The sequence below is a fragment of the Ambystoma mexicanum genome, chromosome 8 (assembly GCF_040938575.1).
Source record: "Ambystoma mexicanum isolate Mex_15411 chromosome 8, UKY_AmexF1_1, whole genome shotgun sequence".
NCBI lineage: Eukaryota > Metazoa > Chordata > Amphibia > Caudata > Ambystomatidae > Ambystoma > Ambystoma mexicanum.
This window is the reverse complement of record NC_090929.1, coordinates 400,851,660-400,877,122: the sequence shown is the minus strand read 5'-3', so window position 1 is coordinate 400,877,122 and position 25,463 is coordinate 400,851,660. Positions and strand designations below refer to the sequence as shown.

Here is a 25,463-nt window from a genome sequence, read left to right as displayed (position 1 = left end):
TGTGGAGTCGAAGATGACCCCGAGGTTTTTTGCCTTGCAGGTAGGAGCAGGAAGAGGGCCAATAGAGGCCGGCCAGAGAGCTGCAGGGAAGGAGGGAGTGGGTGTGCTGATGAGGAGAATCTCAGTCTTACTGGCATTTAGGCAGAGGTCGTTGGCGGCACACCATTCATGGATAGCAGAAAGACAATCCAAGATGAGGGAAGGGGAAGAGGGGGCCGAGGGTAGCCTGAAAATGAGCTGGGTATCATCCGCATAGCACTGAAAGTTGGGGCAGAGAGCGGCGATGCGGTGGGCAAGAAGTGCCAGATACTGGTTGAACAGCCAGGGAAAGAGATTAGATCCCTGGGGGACACCACAGGTAGAGAAAAAGATGTCAGAGAGGAAGGATCCCAGTTGGACCTGGGAGGGTCGATTGGAGAGGAAAGAGGTCAGCCACGCCAGAGCCTGACCAGTGATACCCAGGTTATCACGGAGACGGTTGAGCAGGATGGTGTGGTTGACAGTATCAAAGGCAGAAGAGAGATTGAGCAAAATGAGAACACATGGGGTGTTAGAGTCAAGGTTAGAGAGCAGGTCCTCACGGATGTTCAGGAGAGCAGTTTCTGGGCTTCTGGCAGCTCTGAAGCCAGACTGATGGTCATGAAGACTACCAACAGATTCAGCGTGGAGATTAAGCTGGGAGATGGCCAGTTTCTCTAGGAGCTTGCCCAGGAAGGGAGTGATAGAGATTGGGCGATAGTTAGCTGGGCAGGAGGGATCAGAAGAGGGTTTCTTAAGAAGGGGGTGCACAAGGGAGTGCTTGAGGGGGGATGGAAAGACTCCAGAGGCGAAGGAGTGATTGCAGAAGTCAGCCAGGGCAGGAGCCAAGGAGTCGATGTGGCCTTGATAGTTTTGGAGGAACAGGGGTGGACCTGTTTAGACAAGACTTTCAAAGATCGGACTTGTCTCGAAACCTTGTCAGCGGAAAAAAGGGGAAAGGCAGAGAAGGAGGGAGGAGGGGTGTCTACAGAAGGACCAGAGGAAGAGCAGGGGATAGAGGGGGGGTGGTGATAGGAGGAGAGTGAGGGCAGGATGTCCTGAGTTTTTGAGATGAAGTGAGAGGCCAGTGCCGTGCAGAGGGCCTGGGAGGGGACAGGAGAGGTAGAGACTGCAGCAGGGTTGGCCAGCTCCTTGCAGATTTTGAAGAGTTTGGCTGAATTTTTAGATGCCGCAGAGATGCGGGCTTGGATAAGGGCTCTCTTCTTGGTGAGAACGGAGAAGCGGTATTGCCTTTGGAGCAGGTGACAGGCCAGTTTATCAGAGGATGAACATGAAGTACGCCATTTCCTCTCAGCCACCCTGCACTTGCGTTTAAGGGTGACGAGATCCGAGCCATACCAGGAGTTACATTTGGCTTTGGGCTTCAGGTGGATTATCATGACAGGGGCAAGTATATCAAGAGTATCAGATATAGCAGAGTGGAGAGAGGAGAGGGCTGTGTCAGGGTGGGAGTCAGCCGAAGGGGGAGGTGGGGGAGAGAAGGTGGAAGTGAAAGCCTCAACTGACACGCGCTTCATGGGTCGGATGACCGAGAAGGAGGGTGGCAGTGATGAGGGTGGCTTTGCCTGTGGGGTAGGGAAGGTGAGGTGGGAGGATAGGAGAAAGTGATCACTCCAAGAGAGAGGAGTGGAGAGAGGAACAGAGAGGGGAAGGTCAGAAGAGATCAGAGCATCAAGGGTGTGCCCTGCAGAATAAGTCGGCCCAGACGGGAGGATAGAGAGTGAGAGAGAGTCACAGAGGTCGCAAAAGAGTCCAGAGGGAGGACAGGAGGCATCCAGGTGGATGTTGAAGTCACCAAGAAAGAGGAGTTGAGTGGTTGAGGACAGGAGTGAGGAGGAGAGGTCTGCCCACTCGGAGAGGAAGGAGGAAATTTGACCAGGAGGTTGATAGATAGTAGCCACGGTAAGGGAATGGCTAGGAGAGAGAGAGAGTCGGCAGACAAGGCATTCAAAAGAGGAGTAGGTCTGCGTAGGCGTGACAGTGGCAGGAATCCACTCAGGGAAGATAAGGGCCACACCCCCCTAGCATGGTTGGGCCTGGGCACGGAGAGGATCTTGTAACCGTCAGGTAGGAGTGTGTCAAAGCTGGTGACAGAGCTGGCCGTGAACCATGTCTCAGTGAGACCGAGGATGTCAAGGTCCAGTTCCTCAAGAAGGCGACAGATATCAGAGGAATGTTTGATGGCAGAACGACAGTTAAGAGTGGCAATGTGGAGAAGGTTGCCATCCTTGAAGGACTTCCGGGGAGGGGTACAGATTAGAGGTACGCCCTGCGGAGGTGAAGGAGCCCGAGAGGGGGCAGGGTGGGAGGATGGGAGGCAAGGTAGCCGAGGACAGAGGAGGGGGACAGCAGGAGAGGAAAGGAAGGGAAGCGTCTATCAAAGAGGTGAAGGTTGGCCTGAGGGCCTTGGACCAAGATGGTCCTATTAGCGTAGACATTAATGATGGCCTTAGAGGAGTGGAAGGGGGTCAAGAGGACATCCCAATGGGTGCCACCATTAATGGAAGATGAGGAGAAAGGAGAGAGCACATAGACCATATGAAGGGTCCATAGGTCAGGAGAAGGCACGAAAAAGAGGATGTCATTGAGAGTTTCCTTGGAGGAGGCATTAGTGTAGGTGTCATCGATAGGGAGGCCTGGGTTGGAGACCAGGATGTCCTTTTTAAACTTTTTCCTACCAGATTTAGTGAGCAGAGCAGGATAGTCAATGGAGAAGCAGTTAGAGAAGATAGGCGAGATAGAGAGCACCATGGAATAAGGAGGGAGTGGGGGGTAAGACAGACGAGAGCAAGCGGACAGGAGGAGCGGCAAGCCCTAGTTTACCACATTTCAAACAACAGTAAAGCACAGTAAATGCGTGTTAGGTACCCAGTGGAGGGGCAACCTAAGTTTGAGAGTCCTGCGAGGGAGCGGCGAAACGGCACCGGGCGTCCCCTGCGGACACCTGCAGACACAACAAAAAGGAAGCGCAGTGTCATCTAGGGAAAACAACCTAGGTATCAGGCATACAAGTCAACAGAATAGGCTTTCATACTAATCCTTGAAATTAAACAAAAGGGGTTTTATTGTTCTTTTGAACCCTGATAGAGCTAGAACATCCCTAATGTCGCAGAAAAGTGAGTTCCATAAAACAGGTGCCTGAGTATCAAGACAGGTGCCGCCAAACTTCTGCAGTTTGAAACAAGGCACAATCAAATTCCATTTTCCATTGGAATGCAAGGAACGCAAAACAGGGGCATTCCTGATTCGTTGTGTCAGATAAGTGGGGGCTTGATTTGAACGACATTTGTATGTAAGAGGTAAAATCTTATGGGATATCTGTTGACAAACTGGAAGCCAGTGCAAGGATCTCCTTGCCCGTGTCGTGTGTTATGTCCTTGTCAGCCCACATACAACTATAATGGCTCCATTCTGGGCAATTAGTAAGGTTCTGATATTACTCCAACCAGAAGACTATTACAATAGTCAATTCTGGAGTTTACCAGAGCTGTGGCAAGTATGGAGATATTGGGAGTGGAAAGGTCTGGTTTAATCTGCCTAGTAGGTTTAACAGTATATGCACAGGAAGAATTGACATGAAGAGTATATTGTTTCATAGTCTGGCCTGAGTCCTAATAGACTCGCAGAGCTTTAACACAAGGGCTAACCTAAATATTGCAGTCACTGATCCTTAACTGCGTATACTCAGGACCCAATCTCTTTAAGCGTTGACTAGAGCCTACTATCATAAGCTCTGTTTTTCCACCATTAAGGGCTAATGTGTTTGAAGCCATCCGTGTCTGAATCAATGAGTATATCTGATTGATCCTCATCACATCTGTCTCATTATCTCCAGTAAACGCCAAAAATATCTGAGTGTCGTCTGCGTAGTTGGTATAACCCACGCCGGCGGCATCCAGAAGATCAAAAAGTGGGTGCATATAAATATTAATCAAACAAGATGGGAGAAGGACAAGCTCCCTGAGGCACCCCACAAGTCAAACATACAGGGAGGGAATGAAATTCATCAATCATTACTGTGAGAACCCTGAGGGTATTCCCTCAAGCCAGCCTTTAGGAGTCCCTTATTCAGGTGCCCTGCAAAGGGCTGATACTCTCGGTCCCCAATGCAGCGAACGGAAGAGAAAGGACCCCATGGATGGGGCAACCAGGGGTTATGCTTGGAGAAAGGCCCCAGGTGAGGTGCAGTATTTTCCTGCGGGAGATGGAGAAGAAGATGAGACCCCTGAGGCCTTTGTAGACTATACGATATCTACCTCCCTTCCTCCAAGTGAATTTCTCAGACCCAACTCTGAGAATCTTCTTGTTTCTGTTGTCCACCCTAATAATCCCAGTCATTCCCGTTTGTCTCACAAATCCTATCAATTTCACTCTTCCGAGTTTATCAAACCCCCTGGTACAAGGGTTGTAATCCCATATAGCTCCTTTTCCCCATCTTACCAAGTAGGTCAATCAGACACACTAACCCCTCCCCTTTCCGACACAAACACGGTTTTACCCCACGAAAGACAACAGACTAATAAAACTGTTTACCGGATATGTCCCAACCCAAGGGTCAGGCAAAGTGAGGCAATTGACCAGAACCTAACACACCTGACGTCCCTTTCCCTTCCCCACAGGGATAAAAGGTGGAGCACAGGAGTGCAATACAAGCAAGGCAGACCACACGACGAGAGAGCTAACTCAGCACGGCAGTTCAAGAGGAGGAGAAAGACGGCGCAAACCGAGAGGGTGACAAGGAGAGAAGTGACCTTGCCTTTCCGACCAAGGCTTTTGAAACCTCTGCAGAAGGAATCATAAGACCGCGAACAATAGCCAGTGTGTGTTGCAGCAGGTGTCAATGGTACGCAAGACCCCCATACAGTGATGACCAAGCTGGGGAGAGATGCTTGTCTACCTGGTACAAACCTTGACCCTTGACTCCAAAGAGAAGGAAAGCCAAGCGGTTCATCACAGCCGGTGAGTCGATGGGAGAATCGATAGGAAACCAAACTGTGTTGAACAAAAAGTAGCAAACGCTTAATTGAACTGTGAAAGTATAAAGAGCTAGTGATGCTAAAAGGGGGAGAACCAGCAACAGAGGAGTCAAGCACCACATGGGTGCTCACTCAGGAAAACTCTGGGTGATTACCCGATTGTTGAAACTACCAGTACCAGAAGGCCTTGGGAAAGGCAAGAAAAGGGATCAAAGTGGTCATACAGGGGTCATGTAAAAATCCTCTGTACAGTCAAAAGTATTTGACCGACAGATGATTTTGAAGCTAAGGGAAATTAATCCTGCATTGTAAGAGTTGAATGGAAAAGGCACGATTGACAAGATTGGCCAGAGTGAACCCCGAAAGAGGGATGCTGATAAAGATTGGGCAAAGTCTAAAGTCCCAAAATACAGTATGTTGCAAGAGTGAACCCAGCCGAGGGATGTCCACAATGCACTACATAAAAAGACACTAAGATTTGCGAATGTCACCAGAAGAAATTGAATTGAAAGCCATAGTGAACCCAATCGAGGGAGGAGAACAGTTGAGTAGGATCTGAGCCAGGAAGAGGGGGATCCAATGGTGAAAAGCCAACACCCACCGACCCGTGAATGCAACAGAAAAAAGCCTTTGAATGCATGCCATGCCAGAGTGAAGCCGACAAAGAGAAGCTGATATTCAAGAGGGGCCTGATCCTGGAAGAGGGGTAACCCAGGGGTGAAGAACGATCACCTAAATAAAACCAGAGAAGAATTCTAGAACTTTTTGTTGAACCATGTTCTGATACTTTGACTCTTTCAGGCCCTTGAAAGCAAGAAAACATATTTATCGAAGGTACTGGTATCATTAAGAAACTTTCTAGGTATCTGCGCCCGGAAGAGGGCGATCCAAGGGTGAAAAGCATCACCCCATGTGCAAGCAGAAAAAAACTTTTGTTTATTATTTTGAATACATCAAGCAAACGGCGGCAAAAGACTTTTTGTAGAAAAGAAACGTAACCACCGAAGGCCCTGATAGCCGAAGAGGAACTGTTGGCTCGTGCTGAGAATGCTTGAGCGTCTGCTGTGCTCCAGAATCTCACCTTGTCCCGTGCTGAAAACATGTGGAAGGGAGACCCCAACTTCTGCATCCTGACTTATTATCTGTGAACACTTCCTTCTAATATTATCCCCTACTTCTTTTTTGTATTTAGCGTAAGGATTGGCAATGGGTTTTTTAGTTTAGTCCCTTTTATTTGACAGAGACACCACTAGTACTGCCTTATTATTGTTTGATGGTCGAAGCTTGCTCCCATTTTAGATTTAGACTAGGCGTTTTTCCAACCTACCTATACAGTTTAATAAACACCCTTGAACTGTGATCACTTGTGTCTGTCTTTACTGTTGCCACCATGAGTTCCTTGCATTACTCTTGTCTGACGAGGACCCAAAAAAGAGGCCAGCCAGGAGACTGCAAGGTCAGAGCAATTACCAAATGTTCTCAATCTCTCTAACTCCAAACCATTATTTATAAGGTCAAAAGCTGCTGAGAGATCGAACATCAGCAGTGCAATCTGAACATTATCCACTATATTCGCAAGACTAGCTCGCAAGTCCAACATGGCAGTCTCTGTGCCATGTTGTGTTCAGAAGCCTGACTGACGGGAGCTCAACAGTCCATATGTGTCGACATGCTTCTGCAATTGTTGATCAGCTATTCTATCCAGTACCTTTAACAGAAATGGGACCTTTGTGATGAAGCGATAAATGCTCACCACCGTAGGATCCAAGGAAACATTTTTAAGAATAGGTGATATCCAGACCACTTTGAGAGCAGGAGGGACTTTGGCTGTAAGAAAGGAGGAGTTTACAATTTCTGTAAGAGAAGGTACTAAATGATCTATTGAGTCTTTTATTATGCTTGCTGGGCATACATCACTTGGACATACTGTTGGTTTTAACCTCTTTATCACCCTTATTATGTCGATCATTACTTCTATTAATGGTAGAAGGGGCACGTCTCTTACCATCCAGCTCCTTTAGGATAACAGTTCATTCCTTCTGGCTGGATTTGGCATTATCTATTCTGTTGTCAAAGCTAGTGCGCTTAGCATCCAGTATAGCTTGTTTATATTTGGATGCTGCCATCCGGTATGATGACAGAGTATTCTCAAATGGCTTTGCTCTCGATATACATTCCGCTAGCGTCTTTTTTTCTTCTATACTTCAGAATGTCCACTGAAAACCAAGTCTTATCACATGTTTCCAATTTAATCTACTTTACGGTGAAGGGTGTTTATATTTCAATAGCCATCTTAGTACTATTTTGAAACCTCTCAATCAGCAATGAGGTTTCAGTGGGCGGCATTAAATTACCAAGAGCAGGAAGAACAAAATTACCAAATGCCTCTGCTGAGACTTTGTTATTCACTAATATAAAGTGTGCAGCTATTACTGTGGGGTTATTCCCTCAGTCTCCTGACACTAGTTTAATTTTGTCATCCTGGTGCTTGGATGATTATGTTGACTTGCATCTTGAAAACTGTGACATTTGTTTGTATAACCCTCAAGACTTAGTATTACCTGCAATAGTGGTGCCCACTGCTATTTCTTTGTCTGTAATTGACCCACAGCAGCAGTCCTTCAGCTCACCTCTGTGTTGTTTTGGTTCTTCTTTCTCTTGGGTTCAGTGGGTGACTTCCAGAATAGCACCAGACCATCTCTACGTACCCTATCTAATATGTGTGCTCTGATTCTGGCCCTGCCCACCAACGAGAAGGGTCTGTACCATTCAAACAGGCAGTAGCTGTCCAATTGTGGGGAGCCAGTTGCCTTGCAACCGATATGCCCTCTCTGGAATATGGATTGGGACTCCTTCTCCCAGTTCGAACCAGTTACAGGCACACAGAACAATGACCTGAATTGCAAGGCTGCCTACCACAAACGTTTATTACCTTATTTGGGAGGTTCCGCCTCCGAGGGCTGGAAGATGGCCAAGATTCAAGAAGGCACAAAGGGCATGCCTTATAACGAGGAGCACCGTTTTTATCATATTGCACTAAAAATTGCATTATCAATGTAAAAAGAATGCTGCGCTGTAGTTAACTGGAAATACGTGTAAAACAGGTTCCATTGCCAACAGTATGCACCGAAAATGTTGCCATGTAAAATGAAAAAGTGACACAAAATGTCCCTTTCACACTCCACCGAAGGTGGCTTGTGTAAGAATACAGGAAAACGTAAATGGGATAATGTGTCTCTCTGCATTGTCACCCTTAGGGACTGGCCCCAAAACGTGAGTTTACCAGATGAGTGACCAGACTCAACAAAAAAGCAGCTGGAATACCAAGGTAATGACAGATATGTTGATGGTTCAGTTGAAATCAATGGAGGAAAAGTTACAAAAAGGAACAAGCATTGGCAAAGCCAACAGTTTGGGGTTTTGTTTTGTGTAGGCGTGAGATAGGCATTTGCCAGGAACTGTTATAATAGTACTACCTGGCTAGAAGACGGCAAAAGCTGAAACATGGTGTGATTACCTGGGTATACAACACCAGCACCTTGCAAATGTGTATAACATGCCTACACAAAAGCCAACAAGATTGGCTTTGTCTATGCTTGTTTCTAACAGGACGTCCTTGCAAGTAACAGATATAAATCAGGTGGCTGGAGGCACACTTCGTTAAGATGTTTTTATTACAGCAGTAGCACATTTACAACTGCAATTAAGCCATTAAACCTCATCAGTCTGCTTACAAATTAGACTGGTAGGCCATAGTTTGATTTTACTGGTTGATAGTGCTAGTTTATAGAGATCCCAGGGGGATGTGTTTTGGACTGGCAGGGGCAGGTAGTGGATGGGAATGGCCATAGGGATTAGCATGGCATTAGGCAGCTAATTGGTGGGTTAATAACCAAATAACACCCACAAGCGGTGTGTTACTCTTCACATGCCATCTCTTCCTACCTGGGCTCTAATGCATTCGTTTCAGTGTATAGTTGGCGCTTAACACTTTTCCTTTACCCCAGACCTATTCTGTGGCCCCACACAGTTCCCTAGCTCTTGGCTGTCATTTAACTTAACTACATAAGCAATGGTTTATGTAAATGTTTCCCCCTTCATCTTCTTCCATATGTTAAGAGCCCTTAAATGAAATTGCTAATTAAATGCTTTGTCCTTTATATGGTGTTGCTGTTCAAAATAGCTTCTGCATTCTCCAATGAAATAACAAACTAATAAAAATGACAATGTCCCGTGCCTGCCTATAAGGTTGTGTGGAGGTTATTTCAAGAAACAAACAAACAGCTGGATCTGGATCTTGGTATCTGGGGGATACTTAGAGCCTCATTACGAGTCAGCTGGTCCGGAAACAACAGTGGCGGTAAATTGTTTCCGTACCAGCTGATTCCGAGTCCTGCAGGTGGGAGTTCTCACTCCCGCCAGGTCTGACCTGGCGGGAGTAACACCACCCGCCTGCATGCGGACATGGAAACACTGGCTCTGTTATAGACGGAACCAGTGTTTCCATGGTCCCCATCCCAATGGAGTCCCAATCGGGATTTACAGAATCCCACCTCCAGAATTACCGGGTCACTGGGGTTGTAATGCCCCGGTGATTTTGGCAATCACGGAGGCGGAATGGTATTACGGGTCCGGTGGCAGCCTGCCGGTTTTTCCGGCACGGCTACCGCCAGACTCGTAATGAGGCCCTTAGTCTTTTGAAAGGTTATGGATCTCGGTAAGGTTTTTGCTACGTTGTCGTTTACTAAAATGTATAGTTATATTGTGCTTTTCAGTGTGCTTTTTGTTACATGTATGTATTTCTTTCACGCCGTTGTAGGGCACTCTGATGCACCCCAGTGCTTTGGCTCTTGAATAGGCACAGCTCTAGAATATGCCAAACATTAACACTCTATGCCAATTTGCATATATTGGCATCAAATGTCCAAATTGCATCCTTATCTGGGATTGCGATCAAATTGCCATTAGTAGGTACTGCCATTAAATGCCAAGGCACTCATTCATTGTGGCAAAATTTGTATTTTAATGTCCAGGTGCTCTGAACATTTATTTATTTATTGTGCTTGGTGCTTATACATCAAGTCAATTGTGTTCCATTGCAATGTATTGTTCTCAAATGCCCAGAGATTGACATGTATTGTCCAGGTACACAGCCTATGGCTAGGAATTGCCATCAATTGTCCAGGTACTGAAACCATTGACACGCATCGTCATCAAATACCCACATACCTGGTGCACATTGTAATTAAGTAATCACGTACTTCTCCTGTTGCAAGCTTTTGCCATCAAAGGGTCAGGTATGCCCCCAGCAAACAACTGTCTCTTCCACACGCTCATGACAGAGGGGAACTAGCCAACATGGACTTTCTTTTAAACAGACACACACTGCTTCAAGGCACTAGGTTCATGAATCAACAAATAAGGTATTTGTATAACACTGCAATCACCTGCATGACTATGCGCACAAAAGGTCAGCCAAAAAACGGTCACATTTCATACCCAAAAATTGGACAAGGAGGCAGCAGCACAGCGAGGCAGTAGAAGGCAATCTGATTTTACATTATTTTTAACTCTCAGTAAATATTGACGTGCTTTTGGTACTGCATCAATAATTATGTATGAGGCATCTGTTGTTTTTTAAGACTTTGCCAACAGATGAAAAGGACCACCATCCTCAACCCTTCCCCCACACCACATGTTACATGTTATCTGGGAGCAGCAAATGATTTACTCATGAATAACACATGCAGAGTGTGGGCGACATTTGACAACTTTAAAATAGCGCATGCCTTTGGGCGAGTACCTTTGTATAAAGAGATGTATGCATTTGACAAAATAATCTGGAAATGCCTGTGCATTTTCTTTCTTTGCCTCTTTTCATGAAAAATAAACTATTTTAACGAGTAGAAGTGTGTCCAACATGGCCCACCTTATACTCGGTGGAAGATACCGCCATTCAATTACTTCCATAATAGAGTTCTGACCTCCCAAAACATATGGAAACAAGTTGGGGAGCCCCAAAAAATGTGTAACAAGCCTGATTCACCCTGCAGAAAAACTCCAATAAACTCACACGGATGATCTTTTCTGTACGTTTACCACAGGAACCAGCCTCGAGCTCGCAGAATTACAGAGAGAAACCTTCCAAGAAAGACCTAACTGGGAAGAAGACAATAGTGCATATGTCTTTGCTTACCATAATGCATTTGCGGCATGCCTGTGCAAGAGCAACCGTGCAATACAGGACAGTTAAGTATTCCCTAAGCGTTTCTGCCCTAATGAAATGAGGTGTCACCACAGTGCCATTCCTCCTGAGATGTTGCATCTGAAAACCTTGAGACAAATGAGTATTTTCTGTGTGTACAAAGGTTCACACAATCCTACTCAGGCTTTCAAATTTGGATGCAAGATGGGCAAAACTCGGATCCGTTTAATGTTACCTCCATTGACTTGCGGGCAAAAAAATTGATGATCTGATCAGACTTTTTGCAAGTTGACCAGTTGTTCGACAATGCTAAGGATAATTTCCCATACTGCACTGGTGGTGGAGGCAGGGCATTGCGGCAACTCATCTATGAAGCCTATCACTCTGCTTTTGCATTGGCTGAAAAGACTCTGATTACTGGGCTTGTGTTATCTCTAGGTGATTGGTAGACAGTCGGCTTGTTTCTAGTGTTAGATCGAAGTGTTCAACAGCCTGTGCTTGCGTTGGCTCCTTTTCATTGGTAGATATGGGTTTAATGCTGCATTGGGTTTTGAGATTCTACAATCACAACCTATGTACCAATTAATTTCAAATGATGCATTCAACAAACGCCAGTTTAAATGGTTTATTTCGTCAGGGGGGTTCTGGTCTGAACAAAGGTCTTCTCTTCACATATGCTTAGATGCCCACGCTACCCTTCTGTCTTGCCTCTTCTTTTCCTCGCTTTCTTTTCCTTGGTCAGAGCCTAAGCCTTCCCTTTCACTGCTTTTTCCTTGTCTGGGCCTTTTTTCCCCCTCCCCACTTTCTCTTTGCTAGGACTTTTACTTTTCTCCTTCCACTCTCTCTTTGGCCTGGGGTTTTCCCTTTTCTCTTCCTGTCTTCTCTTTGGCTACAGCCTCTGCCTTTACTTTTGTGTCCTATTCACGCTGTACAGCCTCTGTCTGTTAACGGGCCAGAGACCCTATCTTTCGTTTCTGCGAATAAGATGCCCTCTGCACATCCTTCTCATATTGGGATAAGCTGCCCTGCTTACATTCGTACTCTCCTCTTTCATTTTATCGCCTTCCTTCCTCCCATCTCTGGAGTTTCTCTCAAAATCCATCCTTCTCCAATGTCAGGGTATTTTCTTTCCCTCTTTCTCCACTAGTCAGGTTTTCTCTTTCACTTCACCTTCCTCCACTTTGCAGAATTCTCTTTCTGGTTCCTGTTTTCCACTTCTCTGGCTTTCTCTTTTACTCTACCTTCCCCCGTGTCCAGGGTTTTCTCTTTCACCCCTAATTTACTCCACTTCCCAGGTTTTCTCTTTCACTTCACCTTCCTCCACTTTGCAGAATTCTCTTTCTGGTTCCTGTTTTCCACTTCTCTGGCTTTCTCTTTTACTCTACCTTCCCCCGTGTTCAGGGTTTTCTCTTTCACCCCTAATTGACTCCACTTCCCAGGTTTTCTCTTTCACTTCACCTTCCTCCACTAAAGTGTTTTCACTTTCACTCACTCTTCATCTACACGTCTTAGTGGCTGCTTCTTCATTGCTCCTCTGATAATCATCTCCCCCACTCAGAGGTCCTTGCCTTCCTATCTCGCCGTTCTCCAGATCTCCATTTTCTGAAAAGGCCAGTAACTTGGAGGAGGAGAAGGGAATGGGGGTAGGGTCTGGGGTGCCACACAGCAATACAGGGCCAGACCTGGCTCTGATGGAGAAGGTGGCAGTTGTTAGGGTCCCAGTTTATACCCCTCCCCCTTGTGCCTGCATGCTTTATAGCATTATATCTTTGACTCGCACCTTGCCTCTTTCCAACGACGCTTGGCAGTTTTATTCTGTGTCTTACAGAGCACCTGCAGCAGACAACTTGGTGTATGCGAGAGCAAGGAGCGCCCCACCACTGCACCATGTTATTGGAGGCAGAGAGGCCTATAAAGAAGAACAGCTTTCCAGTGTGCAGCAACTGCATGAGCAGCCTGGGAAGGCGAGAGTGCCACAGCAGGACATGCACCTGCACAATCAACAGCGGTTTGCTAAGGTAACCCCAGAGACTTCGGGTCAGCTCCAGATCACCAAGGGAAAGGACAGGAAGCAAAGACTTACCTGTAAGGGCCACGGAAGCTGGCTCCCACATACAGCCTTGGACTCTAGCCCACTAGGGCCACCATGGCCGTTCCGCGATATGTGCAAGAAGTGGGCGGGGCTTAGCTTTATCTCTTGTTCATAATCAGCTCCTGGGGACAAGGACAGTGAGTCCAACCAGATTCAAGAAAATCAGCTTCCTGGCATTAGGTCTTCCGAGAGATTTTAAACGATTAAGCACCTTGTGTTACATGTGTTGTTACCCACGTGGATATGGATCCTCGCAGCTTGGTATGCCACCCAGATAGCTGCACTGTCCACCTCCCGTGGATCAAAGTAACGATATTATTTCCAGCCGGATGGCACTATTAATGTTGCCAGAGTCCAACAGGGCCCAGACCACCTTTCTGTGGGCTTGAATGGGTAGTCGTAATTCTTCCACCAGAATATCCCTTCGGGGGTACAGCTGTAGGTGCTGCAAGCATCCCTTGGCCAGTCTTCCCTTAGCCATCTTCGAGGATGTGGTTTTCTTCCAGGCCTTGGGTCTCTTTCCAGGTCTCTGGAAGACTGGGTACCTATCTCTGTCTGGTTCACTCTCCCCTTCACCCAGACACCGCCACCCCTCCATTTCATTCCCCCTTCATTTTGACAAAAAAAATGAAGTACTTGAAACTTCCCTGAAGTCTCTGCGAGTGATTAAGGCAATCTGTGACAATTATTACAACTCACCAGCCCTAGGATCCACACACAAGTTGACTTTTGCTGCTCTCCCTGAAGTTGTCATTTAAACAGAGCTTCTGCTGATTACCTTCTCATTTAGTGGCCGTGAAGGTTAGTTGCTCTGCCTAGCATTTCCAGTGCCAGGGGTATTTTGTAGTCTCGAGCCTGGTATAGAGGTCTTTAAATAGCTAAACCGTGATGTTAGAATTCTTTTCTGTTTGTTTTTGCAATCTACCCTGAAGGGGCTGCAATCCTGCTTTTCCCACACTGTCTGCAGAACCTCCCTTTCTTGGAATTTGCACACTCTGTCCACTGTACGCTGCAGATTAGTTGTAAAGTGATTTTCTGGGATGTGAATTATGTGTTGTGTTATGTGCGTGTCTCTTCCATCTTTTTCAATGTCAGTCTTATGAGTAGGGGCTCATTTATTTTCTACCATGTTGTAGATGTAGGGGAAACATGAGTTTTTCCTCAAGTCTCCCTGTAGTGAGGGGGAAGAAGTAGAGTCCTCTTTTTGTCTCTGATTGTTGCACTGGGGAAAGTTGCACTGCTCTGCCAAACTAGGTGTTAAAGCGGAAAGGGGTTTGTGTCTCCAATAACGGTTCTCTTTGTGATGGGTAAGGTACCTGCGCCTGTGATTTGTAGTTGAGTTTCAGGGACCTTCTCTAGGTTTTCCATGTGGGTGGGGGTGATGCCCTTTATTGGTTGGTCTTTGAAAATAGTATGGGGCATTGGTCCTTGGGATATTCTTCAAGTGTATCCTGCTTTCGAGAACCTGGTGATACAAGTCCAAGCTCCATGTAACAATGACCTGAAGGTAACTTCCTCACAGCAGTGTCTGTGTGCGTGTGGATGCATAGGCAGTGTGTGGGCATATATTTGCAGTATGTGAGCACATGCTGCTTACTGTACATGTATATGAACAGTGTGTGGGTGTAAGGTCTGTGGGTGTGGGTGTAAGGACATTGTGGGATTGGATATTAATTGGATAATTCATTCTGTGGGTGTATGTGCAGTTTGAATCTGTGTATGAATTGATTTATTGTTTTTCGACAGATGGTCGTAAGGTGTATTTAGCACAGTCACATAGGTAGGAAAGATGATTCCAAAGACAGGTTTATCTTAGTGTAAGGGAACTTCTAGCTAAGAGTGCATTGTTCATTGTAGGAGGCCAAACACATGCTATTGGTGGACAGTGCTGGCTTGTCTGAGGCGCTGGATATCTGGACTGGTGATAAACACTGTGGTTGCTACCGTCTCTTCATTCCGCAGGCATATTTTCAGCCTGTGTTGATTCTGACAAATGATTAATCTCCTTAAGATTGGGCAGCGCCATGGCTTACCAGCCCATCGTCCATGCTAAACTTGAGTGGCAGCCTGCTGTTGCTTTGATGTCTTAATACAGAAGCTAGACTTTGACACACTTCTTTGTACTGAGGATGGGAGGGCTCACACAGTCAATCACAAATAATGACTTGGCATCAAGTAATCAAAAACCATGTAGCAAGCCAATTGTATACCACGAAAATGTGTTAATGCTTTTGAAAGAGATCTCTGTGGCTGTGGGTGTGGTTTTGGGAGGTGATGGTGGGGAATAGTAGAGAATGATCATATGGATTAGCATGGCAATAGGTCGACAGTGTGCGTATGGATGTAGGTGATTTTATATAGCGAATACCTAGCTAGAAAGCAGTGCAGAGTTGTAAAATGAAGGGAGTGCAGCATAGGGGGCGAGTGGAGGATTTATCTGTCTGTCTAGAGTTCTCATGTATCATTGAAGTGTTCTTCAGATGTTTCATATCTTTCCTGATTCGCAGGAGCGAGGGAGCCAGCCTGACGTTAGTAGGAAGGTTCTTTCAGAGCATGGAAACATAGCAGGAGACTGCTTCTTCTCTAGTATTCTCCTTCTTGCACTTCTTGGGTTCCAGCCGGTGATATCTTGGCTCCTGGTGTTGACCTGCTAAGATGATGATCTTTATAGCTAAGTAGGATGGCATCTTGGGCATTACAACTTTGTAGGTGATGCAGGCTGTCTTGAAGTTGATGCAAGCTTGGAGGGGTAACCAGTTCAGTTCCTTGACACTGTGGGATGAATTTCCTCAATCCTGCTATGAGGCATGCTGCACCATGATGGACATTTTTTAAGGGTAGCATACCAGTGCTTGGGACACCTGCCAGGAGGGCGTTGCCAGGTGGCAGAGCACAAGGACCTGGATGGTAGATCTGAAGTCTGAGGCGAGGATGAAGTGTTTGAATCAGTGCAGGAGTGAGAGCTGGTACCATGCTGTTTGTGCCTTCCTGGCGATCTGTGCTTTGAAGTAGAGGTTGCAATCGATGGTGAAGCTGAGTGACTTTCCACTAGGGGTGTGTAAGAGAAAGAACCAATCAAGATGTATCTGTATCTGTGTCAGTAAGTTTTCAACTTGAGTGCATTTGTGGATGCCCCGAAGGGGTATGAACTCTGTTTTGGTGGGATTGAGTTTCTAATAGGCATTGAATATCCAGACTTAAATGGTGAAGAGACAGTTAGCCTCATTACCAGTTCATCAGTGTGGTAAAAAACATAGTTACCACTGCATTACTGCTGCATTACTGCCGCATTACCAAACTGCCGAAGTACAGGTCTGAAGGTAAGGCAGAGGAAACACCTCCAGCAGAATGCTGGAGGTAATTCCTCTGCCTAACTGCCAAAAAACAGCCAAATTATCTCATGAACTCCAATTAATGGAGACGAACACCACCTACCACCACTTGTAATGAGGCTTTGTTTCAATTTGGGAATGTTGTTGAGGCAGTTGACCTTCATGTGTGAAATGCACACTGGTGGATTGTGATGGTGAATTTACCAAATTGTTCCCCCTGTGGCTCCATGTAGTGTTTAAGGGTGATAGGGGAGAGGATGCAGCCTTGTGGGACTTCACAGGTCAGTGAGCATAGTTGTGATTTGTAGGTGCCCATCTGGATAAGCTGGTGTCTTTTGGTGAGGCAGGACTCTAACCATCAAAAGACTGTGGGTATCAGTAGCACAGGGTGTTGAGCAGTACATTGTGGTCTAATGTGTCGAATGCAGCAGAGCAATTGAGCAGGACCAGGAGGCACGGGTCACCTTAGTCTATGATGAGTGCCTTGTTGATGACCTGGTTGGTGGCAGTTTCGGTGCTGCATTTTGGTCAGGAGTTGGATTGATATTCTTGAAGTATGTTGTATCAGACAATCTTTTCCTGCAATTGGAGCATGAGAAGTTTTCTCAAGGATCTTACCAGTTTTCAATGCATCAGGAAAGGTGCCTTGCATGAGGGTGGCATTCAGTGTGGAGGGAGTGAGAGCCTTTCCTGTAATGTTCTTTAGGATGGAGGCAGGAATGACATTGTCCTTGGCCTTGAGTGACGCAGTGATGTTTGTGAGTTCTTTCAGTGTTAGATCTTACATTTTGATCAGCCTCAATATTTCACTAGGTGGGGGGAAAGTCATAAGACACATGCATACGCTGCATGGCCCTCCTCACATTCCATCTCCCCTCTTTCTACACTCTCATGCCAACAATGTTACTACACAAGGTGTCGTGTGTGGGTTGAAACTAAAAAATAAATAATGCAATGAATGGTAAAAAAGTATGACAATAAATACACAATTGAATGTGAGAGGAAAACCGGTGTATAGAAGGCCCTTACCCTTCCCTGCTTATTTTCTGATGTGGATGGACATATGTACTGCATAAAGGAGCAAAGGGACAAGGAGTGAAATATTAAGGCAGGGCCACCCAGCTGGTCTGATGGCAGGAACTTGCAGTCTGATGATGTTGAATCTGGTGCAGAGTATGGAGGATCTGTGATTCCAGTTCCTTGTAGAAAATTCAAAATATATGCTAGCTACCAGTTATGTTCCAATTGTGGGTGTTTCTTTTGTAATTTTGTATTTGATGTTTTACTTCTTCAGTGCTTTTATAAGCTCAAAAAGGCAAAGCAGTATTGCTCAGTAAAATGTATGTACTCTGCTATTGCCTGTTATGTCATCGTTATCGACATAACGCTAGGACCTCTCTGTGACAATTACACAAAGGCAGTGGTCGAAGTGTACGAAAAGAAATAGTGGAACTATTTATTTATTTATTTTATTTATTTATATTTATATAGCGCGCAAGTAACCCATGGGCATTGAGGGGCTGTTACTTGCAAGAGCTTAGTTACAGGCATAGAGTCATTCAGTGGTACATTATGAATTCGACAAAGCATAGAGCTGACATTTTGGTTGGTACAGTTGGTCATTACAATACAGTTTATGCATTAGGAACATATGAGATGTATTCGACTGGTGCGAGGCATCTTATGTGAATAAGATGGTTTTCATGGTTTTGCGGAAGGTGCTGAGGGAGGCCTCACCTTGGATTGTGGGAGGTAGGGCGTTCCAGTGAGTGGGTGCGAGATATGGGAAGCTGGATCCGCCCGCTCTGACTTTTTTTACTAATGGCACAGAGAGCATGTTAGTATATGGCGATCTGGTTGGCCTCGTAGAAGAGACGGGATGGATCCTTTGGGAGAGGTAGTCAGGGGCAGTAAGGTGAATGCACTTGTGGGTCAGTGTCAGAGTCTTGAAGATGATCCTTTCTTTTATTTGGAGCCAGTTTTCTGGCCTCCGAGATGTGTTCTCTTTTGGCAATGCCTTGGGCTGCCCGGAGAGCACTATTCTGAATGATTTGTAACCTCTCTAGGTTTTTGTTAGAGGTGCCTAGAAAGAGTACATTACAATAGTCAAGCCTAGATCCAGTGATGGCTCTGGCTATGTTAGTGCAGTTCTCTTTGGAGAGAAAGGGCCTGACTGCGTTGATAGGTTTGGCATGGTATGCAGCTGCAGAGGCTATAGCGTTGACTTGTTTATCCATGGATAGGTTGGAATCCAAGTAGACTCCAAGGGTTTTGACTGATTCTGAGACAGGTATTTTGATGGCGTCTATGGTGAAATGACTGAATTGGGAGTCTAGATTTTTCAGCGTCTCGGGTGAGCCTACCAAAAGGTGTTCAGTCTTGTCTGAGTTGAGGCATAATCCATTGTCTGTCATCCAGGCTTGGATGGTGTTGTAGAGGTTGTTGAGGGTCATGGAGTCAGTGTCATAGTTGCCAGTGAGGGTGAGGAGGATCTGTGTGTCGTCGGCGTAGTTAGTGTATGAAATGCCCATGGCGTCGAGGATGAGAAAAAGTGGTTGTGTGAAGATGTTGTAGAGGGTGGGTGAAAGGCAGGAGCCTTGGGGCACACCGCAGAGAATGATAGTTGGTGATGCGGATGCTAAGTCCGAGAATACTTGCATGGTTCTGTCTTGTAGGAAGGAAGTGATCCATGCTGTGGCTTCAGGGGAGAATTTCGCAGTAGAGGAGAGGTGGTGGCATAGGACGTCATGATCCACGAGGTCAAAAGCCGCGGATAGGTCAAGAAGTAAGAGAAGTGCTGGTTTGCCCATGTCTCTGGCATCGTCCATTTGGTTTTTCAGGTCAAGTAGGGCGGTTTCAGTCCCGTGTCTGGGGCGGAAGCCTGATTGGCGGAGTCCTAGGAGTTTGTTCTCTTCAATGAAGTGTTGAACCTGCAGGTAGGCTGCTTTGTCCAGTATTTTGAGGAGGAAAGGGACAGTGGTGATAGGTCTATAGTTGTTGGGGGATGTGGGGTCGAGAGTTGGTTTTTTTAAGAGAGGGCGGACCCAGGCTTCCTTGAGGGAGGCAGGGACTTTCCCAGTAGCAAAGGAGGCGTTTACAAAGGCTGTAAGGAAAGGAGCTAGCGCTTCAGCGCAGTCTTTGATAATGGTGGCTGGGCATGCATCACCTTTGCAATTGGAGGGTTTGATGTTCCTCATTATGTTGGTGATGTCTTTTTCTAGAATGGGTTTGAATGAGAAAGGTTGGGGGGGGTCTGGGGCTGGTGGTGGGACAGGGGTGTGTGTGTTGGGTAGAGCTTGCTTCGTGGCTAGTATTTTGTTTTGGAGCAGGCTCAATTTATTTTTCATGGCATCACACCAGGCCTTGTCTTTGGTGAAGTTCTGGGGGGCGGGCGTAGGTGTTTCAAGCTCCCTAAAAATGGCAAAGATTTCTTTAGTGCTGGATTGTGCTTCAGAGATTCTGGATTCAAAGGATTTGGCCTTAGCTAGGGTGATTGCTTTTTTATATCTAGTGGAGCATGATTTAAAAGTCATCTTGTCTTTGTCGGAGTGAGACATTTGCCACTGAGTGAGAGCGGCCTTTTTTTCAATGCGGAGTGCGAGGAGGTCCGGGGTGAACCAGGAGTTTGAGTGGGTGGTGGGTTTGGACTTACGGGGTTTAAGGGGGGCAATGGAATTAATGGCTGCTTTGATGGCAACTTCGTAGGCTGTTGCAAGTGTTTCTGGGTCTGTGGAGAAAGGGGGTCTGAAGGCTGGGCCTTGGAGGAAAGGCAGTAGCTTTTCCTTAGTGAGTTGGCGGGAGCTTCTGGCAAGGCAGAGTGGCAGTGGTTGGGGTGAAGGGGTGGTGGAGCAGGTGGTGAGGATGCTGAAGGTGATGATGTGGTGGTCTGACCATGGGGTGGGAGAGTTTCCAGTGATGATGAGTGGGCAGTTATGTTGCGCAATCCAGTCAAGGGTTCTGCCCTGGGTGTGGGTTGGGCTAAAGATGGTGTTATTGTACCCCAGAGCCTTGAGGGCTGAGTCAAGGGATTTGGCTGCTGGGTCCTTCCTGTCCAGGAGACCTAGGTTAACATCCCCAAGGAGAATGGCTTTTGATTGATTTTTGAGGTTGTCAGAGAGGAGGTGGATGAGAGAGGCTTGGAAGTCTCATGTTGGGCCTGGGGGGCGGTAGACAATGTGGACAGCAATGGTACATTGGGGAGATAGGTTAATTTTGACTTGGAGGTAGTCACTGTTGTGCAAGGATTTCTCTACCTTCCTGATAGAAAGGCAGTCTTTGGCAATAATTGCTACACCTCCACCTTTGGAGAGACGATCTTGTCTAGTGATGGAGTATCCAGGTCCAACTATGTTCCCTACTGGCCTGCACCGCTCCCCACAGACCCCATTGCCGCGCCCCTCCCATGTACAATAAAAGCCCCAAAACATATATGCCTGCTCTACAAGGAAACGTCCTGTGCAGTGCACTGAAATTGCAAGTTCCAACCGCTTCCTACACTTTTATTTTAAAACGAAACTCTTCCGGAACGGTTTCTTTTTAAAATAAAAGTATAGGAACGGTAAAACTTAATTTAAAGAAGTAGAGGAGCACCGCTCCCAACCGCTCCCACCCACTTCGACCACTGCACAAAGGTATTGTTGGATGGCAGTGTGGTAAATGTGCACTCCAGTAAAAGAGATCAGCCTCCTTTTCGCTCCTTTTCTCTAATTTCATAGGCTAATGAAGAAACTGTGTGCCCTCAATCCCTCCTGGAATCACTGTCCTTCGATTTGGCATTTTCATCTCCATGCTGTTTTACTACAACTCTATATTGTTTGGTGGATCCTTATAACTGTGACAAATCATAGGGTATCATCATTGCTTCCATGAAGGTGGGGGGGCCCTTCCCATGAGGCCAGGGTGGTGAGGCCACTGCCCGATGGTCCCCCTGGGGTGGTACTAGGTGGGAGGCTCTCATGGGGAGGGACACTTTTCTTGGGGCTGCTGATGATGGCTCTGGGAGAACGCTGTATCAATTTACCCCTTCGGAATCCCCACTCCTCCCCCATTCAGGTCTCTCTAGTCCCCGTACCAAGCTATATGTTATAGTAAAGTAGAGTGTCCTTGATAAGACTGGGACGAGGAAGATGGAGAGTTACCTAAGCTTGATGCAAAACAATACTGATACGAAAAAGATTAAACAAGGAGGCACAGGCCCACTGCAAAACAAACACATCCGGTACAGCTGTCAAGATGCAGCCCCAATCATAAAAAGGGATGAAGGACTCAATGGTCGGTCGAACCAGCCCTGAACGGACACAGTGAGACACTCATTCTGTGGAGTACCCCGAAGGCTGAGAGACGGTATGCAGAGAGTCGTGGTGACCAGAAAGGTTCAGGTAAGGTGGACCTGACCGGCGGCAGGAAGGAAGGCAGCCAGACCATAAGAAGCAGAGCAAGAAGGAAGATGCAAGAAGCCAGAGTCGTGATGAAAAATCCAGAGCTGTGGCACTGCAAGGAGAAGAACACTGAGCATGGCAGCAACAGGGAAGCTCCACTCTACCAGCCAAAGAGATCAGAGACTGCCCAAGCCTTCCAAAAGGTAGGAAAGGATCAGACCAGTGGCTAGGGCATTGAGGGAGCTGGAGAAGCTGAAAACCCACACAAACACATCCTGAAGAGAACAAGGGGATACAAGTGGCATTATATTTGATACACACTTTGTAAACCACACAAACATATCCCGAAGAGCACAAGGGGTTACAAGTGGCATTTTATTTGATACAAACTTTGGAAACCATGTAAACCCATCCCGAAAGGGTTATATGTGATTTTACTGATGGACATTACAGAGTGGTACATTTTATCGACCTTTTATTTGGGGGGTCCCCCCCAAGTCCCCTGTTTTATTTACCCTTATAACGCCACCCCTCCCCATACCAGCCCATTTTAACATAAAAGGAGAAATAAAGCAGTAAACTAGCGACAAAACAAACATAAGTGAACGTTTAACCATTTATTATTTGTAGAAGAACTGTGCCTTGGAGTCTACATCCAGAGTGAGAGGGGACTCCTGGGTGAATAAGACATCCAGTTTTCATTAGTTAGTTGAAAGTGTAAGGGACGGAAATAGCTTTAGACACAGGATAGTGTCCATTTTACTTTATGGACATCCTGACTGGGTCCTTAGTATTTTTGTTGCGTTTGGGCCACCCCTCATAGTAAGTAGGGCAAGATAGGCCTTTGTTTTCCTTTTGTTTGTAACTAATAGTCTATGCCAACCACTTTACCACAACTGTGTCAAGACTCTTACTTCTGCACCCTTACATAACCAAGAGGATCCTTTTTACGTAAGTGATCCTGGCATGTGGCTGCTGCACTTTGTGTCTCTTTGATCTATGGCACATCATTTTTGCTCCACAAAATTGCAAAACAAACCACAATAGAGCTTGAGAAGGTAGGCAGCAATGAGTGTAAGATGTTGCACAGTGCTGGATCAGGGTCAGAGAGTGATGTTCAAAGAAGGACGTGCATTTGTGCAGGCACGGAATACAATTGGGGCTGTGTGCCTTTGATACAGAATGCATACGTATGTGTAGGGGGCCATTTGGAGAGGCAACGCCTCCGCCCAGATTACAGATAGTTTCCACACCACCAACAGGATGGGGTCACGGGCTCTTTAACCTGAAAAAGAGGCATAGGCAACATTAAGAAAATAAAGCTGCCTTGAGAAGCAGCAAAATGGGTCAAGAATGCTGTGCTGCTTGGGAACGGAACGAAATTCCAAAGACTGCACAGGGGGCTTCTATCTCCTTCCTCCCTTATGTGCTCTTCCCCTTGGAGCACACGCACAGCTTGCAGGGAATGGCAAAGGAGGACCTAGGGAGGAAAGCAAGTGGGTTTATTTGACTAGAACCCCTCCTCCCACCCCTCATTCTCCCATATCCAAAGAATAGTAACAGGACACGGGAGGGGCATTCCACACATGGAAATGTATTACGTGCTTGTGTGACCACCGGTTTAAAAAAAATGTAAAATGCAAGTAAAGAAAAGCGAGAATGGAAACAGATGGCTGCGTGTGTTGCTTGTTTTTATTTTTTTATTTTTATATAGTTGAATTGAATCAACTTTTAAAAACAATCATTGTACAGTATTAAATTGAATTTTTATACAATTCTAAAAACAATTCTAAGAAAAGGAGAATCAAGCAAACACCACATGTTAATGACAATTATTGAAAAACATAAAAAACAGAATTTTGTAGATCATTAATTTAGAAGTTAAAACAGAAGAAAAAAGGAAATTGAATCATATTACTCTTTGCTAATAAACTCTTCAACATAACATTTCAAGCAATGATGGATGTTTTACATTTGCGTTCCATTAAATCATGCTCAGTATTTTGTGTTTGGTCCTTATTGTCATCATTAGATCTGTCCAATAGTTTTAAGTAATGCAAAAATCGAATTACATTGATTCTTAGGGAAGTATTTTTGCCTTCACGGATCATTTGCCATAATACATTTGGAGACAATCCTGCGTGGTGTTTGAGAGATGGTTTTAGGAATTGTATACGCTCAAGAAGAAGAGACAGGCATTCAGTAAGTAGATGTTGTAAAGTCTCTTTCTGATTTTTCTCTCGACACTTTCTACAACCATTATCTGCCATGATCAGAATTTTGCGTCTAGTCAATATCTCAGCTGTAGGGCAGAGTTTGAACCTCAGCCTAGAGTATTCTATTCTGTGCATCACTGACGGTGAGCTCACTAGGTATGGTTCAATTATGCCTTGCTTTTTATGCAATTGATGAAGATCCCTAAAGTCATGTAATTCCATACAATTTGCTCGATTTTTTTATCCAATCTGCAATGAACATTTTTTTCTTAACCTTCACAGGATCATCAAGTAAAGTTTGAAATGATACATCAGCATGAGCTAGTGTGTCAATTGTAATTTGACGCCATTTAGACACATTTGGTTCATTACTCTTAAATAAATAATTTGATAACATGCCTATTAACATCTGACCATCAGTAGTTATAATACATTTGCGAAATAAACTGACTACAAGCCATAAATCTCAGATATAAAGATAAGTTAGGCCCAGTTCATGTCTGATCCAGCAAATAGATATACAGTTTGGTAAATTTAAACAACGCCTCCAAAACAAACTTTCAAGTGCATTCCAGAAATGTTCTGGCATTAGTTTTTGAGACTCAGAGCCATATAGTAAAATCGGAGTTACCTTTTGGCAGTAGTATGTTAGGGCCGGCATAATTGAAAACTTTCCCAGCCTTGCCTGGATGATCTTAACTTGAGAGATCATTTGTTCAAGCTCCTTATTCACAGTTAACCAATGAGACTGAGTCTGGATGTTTGATATAGTTACACCTAAATAGGTGTATTGATTGACTATTTCAATAGCAGAGTCATCAATGTGCCAATTTGAAGATATTGTAGTATTTTTTTTCCCTTTATTGGGTGCATAAATGACTATTTTAGTTTTCCGTAGATTTATAGACAACAAATTCTGTCGTCTATATGAAGTCACTACATTAAGCAAATTTTGTAGTCCACTAGGAGTTTTCGAAAGTAGAACAAGATCGTCTGCGTAAAGCAAGGCTGGAATAGCTTTATGGAGCAGTCTTGTAGGGTCTCCTAAAGTTTGTGTAAGAGCAAGGCCAATATCAGCTATGAAGAAATCAAAAACTGACGAAGCTAATACACATCCTTGTTTTAAACCCCTATCGGTGTGTATGGGGCAGGTTAGAATTCCCAAGGCGGTGAGCCGAATACACACAGAGGTATGAGTGTTTAAAGATTGAATTAGAGCCATTAA

General features: G+C 45.5%; 1 protein-coding gene across 2 annotated transcripts in view; it reads left to right on the top strand.

Moving 5' to 3' along the window:
* Positions 1-23,987, top strand: part of HDHD3 (haloacid dehalogenase like hydrolase domain containing 3) — a 71,774-nt gene extending 47,787 nt beyond the window's left edge. The window contains exons 3-4 of one of the 2 annotated variants that reach the window (XR_011268550.1): positions 8,273-8,343; positions 11,120-23,987. The gene's annotated coding sequence lies outside the window, so the exon portion shown is untranslated. Of the gene's footprint in view, positions 1-4,658; positions 6,451-8,272; positions 8,344-11,119 lie in introns of those variants that run through there. The other variant, XR_011268549.1, reaches the window with a different exon arrangement.
* Positions 23,988-25,463: the final 1,476 nt, after the last annotated feature.